We start from the raw sequence: 12,108 nt of genomic DNA, 5'->3' as shown, positions 1-12,108 counted from the left end.
CGCGGCCATCTTGTTTTCCACTCTATTGCATGGTTCTGGGGCCTGATTTTCAATCCTCCCTAAATCTTTTCAATCCTTTGTTTATAGCCACTTTTTTTGGATCTTTATTACTTATTATTTCTCTAACTATTTTCCTGCCTCTATATTTTTGGTTTTTGTGTACTTTTTTTTAGTTTTTTAGCTACTTTTTCTCTTTGTATTGCCCGCTATTTATTTCCTTTACTCCTTTATTTATTTTACCTTTTCTTTCCCGCCCCGTCCCCAGAACCATGTCCAAGGGCAGGGCTGTTCGCCGGCGCAGCCAGAGCCGCGACCGCCTTCCTTGCGGAAGGCGGCGCCCACAAGGGGTGCATGCACGGGCCTTATTTGGGGAGGCGGAGTTGGCTGCACTAATTTTCTTTGTGCAGCGCCACCTCCCCTCAACCCTGGCAGCAGGTGGCAGGCCTGGGTCCGGGTACGGCCTCCGGGAGCGTCGGCAGCGGTGGGGGAAGGTGCGCCGGGCAGTGTCGCGCATCTCTGGGGTCCGGCGCACCCAGGCACAGCTGACGCACCGGTGGTCTGACATCCTGGACCGTGAGCAGGACCTGCTGGACCTGCTAGGAGTGGAGGTCCCGGGGCTTGGTGAGTACCTATTTAATTATTACAACTTTGTGTCTGTTCTTCTGCTCTATGTTATATATTGCGAATATCTTTTTTTCCTTCCAACCAGCTAGAATGTTGCTGCTTGCAATACATTCCAGGTTAATAACGTTTAAAAGTCTTCTGTGATTATGACACAGGTGCTCTTCTGCGCTACTACTAATCTTACTTGTTTGCAGCTTTCCGTTTGCGCTTGCTTAGCGTGATTCTTTACGAGTTTATTTTAGAGAAATTAAGTTACGTAATGCTACAGTGACTCACGTCCACTCCTTACTTTGTCCTGTCACTAATAGATAGGGGCGGATTGATACATAGGTTTAGGTACTTTGTATGAGCTTCTAATTGGTTAGTGGTATGCGTGATGCCCCCCTCACTCAGTTACGTGACGTGCTGCTAGTACGCCAGTCTTTAGAACCTTTCTAGTTTGTTCAATGAGTGGAGGTAGGCTTTGCAGTTACTTAGCAGTAGCAGATCAGCATCAATCAAACCAAAATTTGGTGTATACAAAAAATGTAGTCATGTTCATGTGTCCTCCATGATTGGATCATACACATTGTTGAGGAATACAGTCGAAATGCATACTTAATGTACAATTGGCATGCCTGGAATAGGTGGGCTAGGTTGGGTGGTACGTTGTACTAATTCTTAGGCTTACTTGTAACTTAGTTTTCTGGAATCAGAATGGAAGAATGGATTACTGTTGATAAATAGTAACTTAAGTAGTCGAACTGCGAATCCCCCGATATTACATGTTGACCAGATGAGATCGGTCAATGTAGTTATTGCAATTGTTTACATAAGTGTTTTTTGACCGTTGTTGAAAAATATTGTATTTGCTTAAGTTGACACCATCCATCAATGTTTGTCTCTTTCTTATATCTTTCCTGTTCATCACCAGCACCCAGGGGCAGACGGGCAGGGACTGGGCAGCTGGCGGGACAGGAACACCACGAGGAGGACACCGCTGAGGGCTCCTCTGCTGGCCCCAGTAAGTCTTCTTGTTTTTAATAATATTTCTTATTCCATAACTTTTACTGCCCCATTTCTCCCGAACTATAGTGTGTTTCCAAATGCTATTCTTTTACCACCAATTATCCTTCGATCTGTACGGTTTCAAAAAGCTTATCTCTGCCTCCGCTATGATGACTGAGTACCACTACATACTATCAGTCTGTCTGTCTGTACTGTAGTAGCTAGTCTTGCCCAGTTGGCCAGTGCCACTCTTTGTGAAAGGTTGTAATATAAAACTCATATTCACCAGTAGCTCATACAATCCGTTGGGTTGTTGTCTTGTACTACTTTTTACTCTTGTTGATGTTTAGGCTTTGAAAATTCACAGCAACAGCCCTACCAGATTTCTTAATATTTTGATATGATACCCTATAGGACATACAACTGTTGTAGGGATCTTGCACATACATTTGCACCAGAAAATAGGATGTTGGTGATGGTAGGTTGGACCTTCCTTGCACACCTCAATCAGAAATTCCGCACCCACCACAATTCCACTGCTTGACTATAGTACTGTCTTGTCATACCTATTAGGTCTCGGAACCCTCCCCCCAAGATAACCAACAAGTAGACAACCCAGAACATTAACACACGCAACCTCTGTCGTGGAAGCTATTCACATGCACACCCTTACTTTAATTTGCTCAATCGTGTAAGTTAGTCCACTCCACACCAAATACCACAAAGTCTATGTAAGTTTCAAATTTTTATTTCGATTTGAGAAGGTCTGTACACTGTTTTCTTAGCAGCACCAACCGGCAAATCAATAACATTAAAACAATATACATTGTTACACTTATACAGTTGGGAATTAAATCATGATAACTGAAGTGGTGGAAGGCAGCACCACCATCCCATAGCAATTTAGTTTATATACATTTATAAATGAAGATGTGAGTGAAGGGACCCCTCACCTCAGAAGAACCTAGTACTGGTAGTTGGTGCATCGTTCAGAAGCTCTGGTTCGTAGAAGCGAATCTTGCGTCTGTAATGCGAAAAAAGAAATGGTGTGCGTTAGTATATTGCAACTTGCAAGCATTTCTCAGCCGTGCCAAAAAGTGTAGCATCTATGGATAAGCAATATGGACTAACAGTAACAGTAGTACACCAGTTCTTCCTAAAAAAGTGGCTTGTTAATGTTTGTTGACCGCCTGTACGCAGCGCGTAGACTAGACAGTAGCAGTGTGAGGCAGGTCATGTGGGCTCAAAGGTGTCTTAAGAAGCTGCAAGGTAAAGGTAACGTCACATGTGCATGGCTAGGGCTAATCAAGCAAATGCTACAATGATCATATAACTTAGTGTCTACTCTACTACTACCTGATTTGTACTAGTGATTTATGTTAGTATTAACTCATTTTTCAACCTTGCTACTGAACAATAGGGGGGAGGTGTATATGTTGCCTAATAAATGTGTAATGTTTTCTAGGCGCACTACCGACCACCATTGCTGGGGCCAGCGAAGGCGACGCAGAGGGCGAGGATGCGGCAGTTGCAGATAGCAACGGAGGGGGAGTGGCAGCACCAGTGGCAGGCGGTGGTAAGTTAGATTCATAATCTTTAACTATTGTTTAACTTGACAGCACACTCACTGCAAAGGTGTACTGTATGTATATGTATACTGTAAAAATGTGAATTAGGGCCCCATTAGGATGGTGGGCGTATTGCCCCCGCCGGGCTGGCTGGAATTCACTGCCGTCACAGCAGGGGCAAACCTCCCGCCATCCCTGTAGAAAATATTCAGACATGTCTAGGCGGAAAAGGGTTCAATATGGCGGTGGTGTCTCTCTCACCACACCGGCAGCCATATAATCTGCATTTTGGAATGCCTTTGCGTGGCGGCATTACCGTCCGCCACGGAAAGGCATGCACACATTGCAGAGTATGCTTGGGGGCCCCCATGGAGGGTACCTACCGATGCTATGGTACCCCCCCGACTTTCAAAGCAAAACGTGACAGGCTCCGTGCGAGGCCCGTCATGTTGTGCTTGGAAAAGCAGCACAACATTTTAGCATTGCTTTCAGCAAAGCCAACCAGAATTTAAATTTAAAATAACAGGGTGCGCCCGCCACTGTGCCGGGCGCATCATCCTAATTAATTGTCCCCACGGGACCCCCACCCTTTTTTAGCAGTCGGATGGCGGGCGGACAAAGTCCGCCCGCTATCCGATGTCGTAAGTAAGTATGAGTTCTTGGGGACGTTTGAAGAGTGAACTAGAAGACTAGAATTCCCTTTAATTGGTATAGGACTAGGAGCCAGAGTATTGAGTAACCAATGGCCTCATCTATCTGATTTCAACTCCGCTTTGAAAGTTTTATGGAGAAGAGCACCTGGTGCACTGTTCAACTAAAAAGTGTAAGACAGGTGGAAGGAAGAAGGACGGGCGACATTTAAAATGTTATGTACTACTGTGCTTTATTTTATAGTGCTACTCTACCATGCCACTATGTGTGTAAATAATTACCTTGTCCTACTGTTTTATTAAGACTATATTTTACAATTGTCTTGCTTTTTCTTTTTGATACACAGCTACTCCAAAAATCAACCGGAAGGAGTTGGCCGCCAAGGCACGGCGCCGGAAGCTGGAGGCAATCCAGCATGAATACCGGCAGCTGGTGGTCCTAGCTGAGGAGGAGGAGGAGACTGCAGCAGCAATTCAAGCCTCCTCCAGTGCCCCGGGCCCCAGCCACCGCCCTCCAGCGGTACGGCGCCACCGTCTGGCGGCTGCCCGCCGCCACCGTGCCATCTCCGGTGCCCCCCCCCACTGTGGCTGCAACTGCCGCGGCCTTAGACGCCGCGTCGCCCATTTAGAGGACCAGATTCGTGTCCTCCTCCAGTCCCGCCCCACCAGTTAGTCCCTGTCACTGCCCCTTTTTTAATTCCTGTTCGTTCTTGACTCGTTTGGGCGTTCTCTATTTCTATGGACAGTCGTTGGGGTTAGGGAGGTGGGTGGGTTAGCTTTTGTGGGTTTAGTTTATTTGTTAGGGTCAATTAAATATATTTTTCTATGTTACATGCAATGTTGTTAATGTTTTGTAGGTGGGGTAACTGTTTTACATCACACTGTTTCTTTGCTGGTGCATGGCCGCCCATAGCGTGTGTTTGATTTCAATAATTTGCTGACTGTATAAGACACAAACAGATAGATGCGACACACCTCACTCATTGACTGGTCCTACTATGCATTCTTTGGAGTGGTGTTTGAAACTGACATCATTGACAACATGTCCATTATTGATTCTGCCTCCCCCAAACTTCTCTCTTACCGGTGCTTGATGTTTATGTCCAACTGTGGCACAGCACTGGCTGCATGGTGAAGATGGTTTCCTTTTTCATACATGCCATGATTGGGGTGGTGGTGGTAGTATAGTAGTAGTAGTATACACTGGCAGGGTGGCAGCATTTCCAAAAAAAGAAAAGGAGATAGTCAATCGCCTTTGAGAGACTGTTAGAGGAGTAGTTGAATGAAGTACATCACAGAATTTACCGAGCAACAATTATATGCTCAAATATTTGCCAAAAAAACTGAATGCTGGTTATTATGAGGATAGCCTACTAGACAGAGTTACAAACTATAGTTTTGTCGACTTGGCTATGCCTACAGTCTAACAGTTAGTGCTGTATATGAGGAATGACAACAAACAAATCCAATCAATGCCGGCAATTCATGCTGAGGTATATGTTCCTTTGTTAAATAAAAGAACCTGTGAAATATCCTACTCATGGGTGGGCAAGCAGAAGAAGTTCATCGCTCTGCATTGAAATTGAAGTAGTGTTGCTTTCACCACATCCGCCCCAGCAAGTGTGTGATTAAGTATTGGTGTACATTTAATTTAGTTACACCTCGACAATAAGTCACACAGCCCGGGGGAAGAGGGTTAGGGTCCGTTGATTGGATGGGAAGGGGGATTTTGGGAAAGGTTTGACATAGAAAAACAGTATGCATACATAGACAAACAAACGACAATCATTGAAGACTACCATACCATATCCATTCCATATGTTAAGGTATAAAAAAGGAAATGCATGCATGATGAGACCCGGATTACATACACTTCTATTTCTTGTTCTGTTCCGGCCTTAATACTTTAACAGATAGCAAATAGAAATTTAAAATATTGGTAGTGAAGAATCGTAAACACAGAGCAAACGTAATGATGATTGATAACAACAACTCCAAGAACACACTGTTGTAAAGAATGTATACAAGATATTAATCAAATTATTTAAAAGAAGTGAAAAGTGGATACTGTTACTGTCTTATCCTGGTCAAAAATGTGGACTGTTTTTTGCATCTCGGCATTCCTCTTGCTCCTCTCGTCCATCAATCTTGGGTGTGTCGCCTCACCACTCGCCACTGCCCGGCTGGAATAAAAAGGTGATTGATTGGTAAGGTAATTAATATGCATTGTAATGTTTTACAAAGTTTTGGACAAGGCCCGGCCTGTAATTTTAGATTGAAAACCAAAGGGGATATTCAGAAAGAAAGTGAAAACAAATGCACAAGTGATGGTGTAGTGCAACAAGAACACTTTCCGAGGTGGCATGTATGCATATGCATCATCTCTACTGTAGTCTGTTTCCAGCATAGACCTTCAACAGTAACAGGAGAGATCAGGCCCACAGTGCTTACCATTAGCACATCCTACGTTAACACTTTAGAGTCCTTTTTTTTTTTCTCTCAAAGAGTTGGACAAACGCAAAGCACATTATCCATTCCAGACATAGCATTTTACAGTTAAAGTTAGTAAAATCAATGCACTGCAGTCATCCCACCGCTACACTCTATTCAACTTCTACACAGACATTTGGGTGTGCTGTGGTTGTGGTTCACGTGTTTACCTTTAGGCTTTTCCGTTTTATGCCACTCATGAAACATCCTCCTGACTTCATCATCAGCTCTGATACTTCTACTGACTGAAGATCGGCCTGCAGTACAAGTGTAATTTTTATAACACAACAAGAGTAGAAATATAAATATTACTGACTTGAGTCATTCTTTATTGTGTACAGAAAGATAGATTAACACTAGTACACTTTGACATCACTTTGTGCACAACAAACAACGCAAACACAAAGACCAATAGCTCAGAGTCAGGTGTCCAATGCATGCCATTAATTATCATCATTTATTACCTGTTACTTCTCATCTTAAGTTAACGGGCCGTCTCTTTCGCCATCATCATTACGGACGGTGCTGTTAAGTCACAGTCATTTGCATTGCGCAGATTGAGTGAGTCCCCTTCCTGTATTGAATTAAAAGCAATGTATCACCAAGATGCAGGAGAGAAGTACACATTTCTTGTTTGCCAGAAGAGGAAAATTAGTAATTACTAGTGTGTTCTGTAGAAAGTTGATTAGTGGCAGTGCACAATTACATCAATTCATGCGCAACACCACAAAATCTACATCATTCAGTCTGCTATTCTGCGGCCAATGCATGGCATCAATCATTACCTTTTGCATCTCATCTCGTTAACGCTGCAGGCCGTCTCTTTCGCCATCATCATGATGGACGGTGCTGTTAAGTCACAGTCATTTGCATTGCGCAGATGTAGTGAGTCCCCTTCCTGTATTGAATTAAAAGTAATGTATCACCAAGATGCAGGAGAAGTACACATTTCTTGTTTGCCAGAAGAGGAAAATTAGTGTGTTCTGTAGAATATTGATTAGTGGCAGTGCACAATTACATCAATTCATTCATGCGCAACACACACAACAAAATCTACATCACTCAGTCTGCTTTTCTGCGGACAATGCATGGCATCAATCATTACCTGTTGCATCTTATTTTCAGTTAATGGCCAGTCTCTCTCGGCTCTGAAGGAGGATAGCTATAGAAGTCATCAGATTCATGGTCCACTTGTTTTGGAAGGACGAGGAAAGTTTGAATTTGTTGTTACCATCATCCAATCATCATTCATGAGGGAAATGGAATTGACCAGGAGATGCAGTATGATCGAGCGGAGGAGCTGGATTCTGAGGACTGTAGTGTCAAATGGCAGACACCTGAAACTTGTATCTTAAATTAGAAGATTAGAAGACGGTGATAATGCATTGGTTGCGATTCACAAGTTTATAACCGGAACAACAGACACAAACAAAGGGGGAAAAAAGGGAGGAAGACAGTAAGTGCGAGCCTAATTGTCAGGGAAGTATAGCTCGTCCTCAAACTCTGGGGGATCTTCCAGTAGTAGGTAATCATCTGACACAATACTTTCGTCACCTGAGCCGCTGTCCTCATCTTCCTCTGTTGATTCATGCATTGTGTAATTTGGTGGTATGAAGTGCTGATTCATTTTGATCATTGTTAACCTCTCCACGTTTTTGGGAGATAGACTGGTCCTTCTCAAGGTTACAATGGAACCTGCAGCACTGAAAACACGTTCGGAAGAGACACTTGCGACAGGGCAAGCCAGATAGCTTATCGCCAGCCTGCTGAGCTGTGGCCATTCAGACCTTTTCCTATGCCAATACTGCACTGGGTTTTGATCAACGTACACCTCTGTTGGGTCGTCCAGATAGGCCTGGACCATCCGCTCAATGTTCAGGGTTGCTGCTGGTAAGCTTTTGTGCTGTTTTTTCTGTGCATCAGCACTGTGCTTAAGGCCCATCTTTACATACCAATCTGATAATGATTGTACTCGGCAGAATGATCCAGTTATTGTTTTTGTAGTCGATGGTGATGGTGAGTGTTGCGATTGTGAGCCAACCGCACTGCCCTCAGCCGACGAAGTTGCACTTGATTCTGCATGGCCTGCTTCAGTATCAGTACTTGTTGTGGGTTGATGTGGCGGGCTTTTAATTAGCAGCCCTTCGTTTTCAAACTTGATGGCTGCTTCAGCTATACAACTTTTGTAGCGGGCAACATCAGTGTCGGAAAAAGAACGGAATAGTCCTAATTTTGCACGTGGATCCAGAATTGTGGCACAAATGTAATGGTCTTGTGACAAAATTTTATTTTGTATCCTTACATTTTCTGATAAGCGCCTGGATAAGCTCTCCACCAAGTCATGGGCTTGCCTTCTGTCCTCTACACCTTTGTAGGATTCAGACACATTATTCAGCTCATGCTCTAGCATTTGCAACAATGGGATAGCTTGGCCCATTGTACAGTCCTCCTTGCTGACTTCACGTGTGAAGACCTCAAAAGGAGACAGCATCTCAGTCAGGCATTGAATTAGGGTCCATTGCTCCCTCTGAAGGGTCATGCCTTTAACACTAGCATCACTGCTTCTGTACCAGACATAATCATTGAGTGACCTGTGCTGTTCGTACAGACGATCAAGCATGTAATACGTTGAGTTCCAACGTGTTGCCACCTCCTGGATGAGTGCCTTGACTGGCACCCTACGGTCACGTTGGATGATCCTCAGCTGCTTCCGAGCTTTAAAAGAATGGCTGAAATGAGTGCATATTCTTCGGCAGATGGACAGTAAATTGCTTACTATGGGTTCTTTTTTCAGAAAGTCTTGCACTATAATGTTTATGCAGTGTGCCAAACACGGAACCCTGAAATAGGAACCAAGTTCCATGGCCTTAAGTACATTACTGCCATTGTCTGTGGCAACAAAACCAATACCAAGCCCTCTGGGCTGCAGCCATTCCAAAACCTTGGTGCGAAACTCTTCTAAAATGTTTTCAGCCGTATGAGATTTCTCCATGGCGAACATGGCTACAGTTGCATGTTTCCGAGTACCTTCAAAAATCGCAGCTGTGTCAACAACACCTCGTGCAGATAGTTGATCTTTAACCCCCACAAAAGAGATCCAGTGTGCAGTGATACACATGTAATCTGTGGCTTGGCAACTGGTCCACATGTCTGTTGTCAGGTGGATATTGTGCACAGCACTCTTCTGCAAAGCTTGTCCAACCAATTCCAGCACATCATGATGTAGTGCCGGGACAGCAATTCTTGCGAAATAGGACCGGCTTGGAACTTTCCATTTCGGGCAGATGGCAGACACAAATTCAAGGAAACCCACCCCTTCCACAAATGAAAAAGGAAGAAGGTCCAGCGCTAACATTTTAGCCAGCTTCGCATTGTACAATCGTGCAGTTGGGTGGTTGCGTTGGAACTGCCCCTCCAACCTAAACATGCTGTCAATGGTAGGCTGGCTTACTTTCCTTAGTGGTGCCATTAACCCACTAAGGCTCAACGACACAGATTGTCTCATTGAGGTACTCGCCGCCGGTCGCCTTGGTGTCTCACCCACACTCTGAGTATGGCTCTTACTGCGGTGCCACTCTGATGTTACTGAGGAGGATGTGGGCGTTACCACTGCAGTGACTGCACTACTGGAGACAGGGCTAGAAATGCCTCCCTGTTCTTCACCTGCCACCACAATAATATCGCTCCCTGATTCCTGACCAACTTCAAAGGGTTTAGTTTTCCTACTTTCTTTTAACTTAAGTAGGTGATCCTCCCACACAATAGTGTGGTGTATTCTGAGATGACTTGCTTGTCCTCCGGTACCATAGTTTGTACCAAGCTTACCACGCCGAACACCTTGCCGACAAATTGCGCATATAGCAATGTTCTCCTCCTTGGCGCTAACAGAAAAGAAGTCCCAAACTGGGGAGGAGAACTTTCTGGCACTGCTGGATGTGCCACTTTCAACACCAGATGAACTTGAGGGGGTCCTTGAAAATATGTGACCCTGTCCACCTACACTGTGACTTTTACTACCACTTCCTACTGAGGTGGTTGAGCTGGATGTAGGTCCCTGCCGGGCCTTGGAAAATATGGCAGCTGGAGGTAGTGGTGGTGTAACCTGTGTTGGTGAGATCCGTGCTACATCCCGCTCAGTAGCAGCCTTTCTGGATAGGGTTAGAATGTCGGTCTCCAATCCCTTTGGGGCGGGAGTAATGTGCGTGATGACTGGCTCGTCTTCATCAACATCATCACCCCCCTCTTCTACATCTACCTCCATAACTCTAAGTTTTTCTGGGACCTTCCTTTTCAGAAGCAATGTCTTGTGGCGTACTTCACTCTCAGACCGAGCTGGTGGGACCCAAGTGTCATCACGATCATCAGAAGCGGGGCTTGAAGAAGAAGATGATGGACTAAGCCTCCTTTTCCTTGCTGGTGGTCTGGAAGACAATAGATGTTCTGAAACAGTGGTTTGACTTCGCTCCGCTTTGTCTGCAGGAAGCTCGATTTCCTGAAATGCCCCTACGTCAGGAGCAACAACTACTATGGTGGGCTGTTGTGGCGGCTGCTGCTGTTCTGGTTGCGGCGGCTGCTGCTGCTGTTCTGGTTGCGGCGGCTGCTGCTGCTGTTCTGGTTGCGGCGGCTGCTGCTGCTGTTCTGGTTGCGGCGGCTGCTGCTGCTGTTCTGGTTGCGGCGGCTGCTGCTGCTGCTGTTCTGGTTGCGGCGGCTGCTGCTGCTGTTCTGGTTGCGGCGGCTGCTGCTGCTGTTCTGGTTGCGGCGGCTGCTGCTGCTGTTCTGGTTGCGCCGGCTGCTGCTGCTGTTCTGGTTGCGCCGGCTGCTGCTGCTGTTCTGGTTGCGGCTGCTGCTGTTCTGGTTGCGGCGTCTGCACACTGATCTGCTGAGTTTGCGCCTGCGTTGAACTTGATTGTGTACTACTTTGCGGTAATGACATTTCTTCAACATCGCTGCCCGTTAGTAGACTGGCTACCTCTGCGACAGTAAAGCCCTTGGGCCTAGGTTGGTGGGGTTGCTGGACCGCTGTGCTGCTCCCAGCTTGGTTCCCGGACAACGCTTTGGTGCCAAAAAAAACCTTGGCCGGCACACCACCAGTCGTGGTTAATGGCACTTCCTTTTTCTGTTCCTTCTTCTCACCAGCAACTTTCTTGGTACTGGACCTGGTACCTTTCTTTGGGGCCATCTTATTCCGACGTCAGGCAGGAGGCAGATGCACAACAAGTTCTGGTCACACGTGGGCGTGATGCGCAGCAGGACTTCTGTCTGGCTGGCAGTACAACGGGTAGCCAGGTGATGCCGATGACACCTCCTACTCTGTCTTTTGTGCACCTAAAAGCAAAGAAGACAGGAGAAGAACATCAGTGAAATGTTGCATTTGTTTTTGTGGTTCAGTTACTTAGTACTGTACTAGTGCAAACAAAAGATAGTCTAGCCATTTATGAATTTTTTTTAACTAGAGCTATGTTATACTACTAGTACTGTGTACAGCCACACTACACTCTCAGGAAGGTGATGTCTAAAAATTCAACAGATCACATAGAAAACACTTGATCAATAAAGCTGTGGCTACCTGCTCTGGTAGCAGTGGATGAAAGCAGGCCTGCTGGCAGACAAGGCCAGGCAAGCTTGCAGGCCTAGGCCTCAAAATGGCCACCAGCCACATGGCGAGCCCCAACAACATCAGCAAGGCCACCCCAAAAAACACACTTCCCCAACTCAATCCAATGCCATCCATGCCCAAAATGATGTCTAAATTCAACAGAACACACAGAAAACAGTAGATTACTAAAGCT

General features: G+C 45.5%; 1 long non-coding RNA gene across 1 annotated transcript; it reads left to right on the top strand.

Moving 5' to 3' along the window:
* The first annotated feature begins 1,573 nt into the window (after positions 1–1,573).
* Positions 1,574–4,245, top strand: LOC146808956 (uncharacterized). Its single transcript, XR_014965505.1, has 3 exons — positions 1,574–1,627; positions 3,077–3,187; positions 4,177–4,245. It is a non-coding gene; the product is annotated as an uncharacterized LOC146808956 (long non-coding RNA).
* Positions 4,246–12,108: the final 7,863 nt, after the last annotated feature.

Source organism: Triturus cristatus, chromosome 7 (assembly GCF_964204655.1).
Source record: "Triturus cristatus chromosome 7, aTriCri1.1, whole genome shotgun sequence".
NCBI lineage: Eukaryota > Metazoa > Chordata > Amphibia > Caudata > Salamandridae > Triturus > Triturus cristatus.
This window is presented reverse-complemented; position numbering and strand designations above follow the sequence as displayed.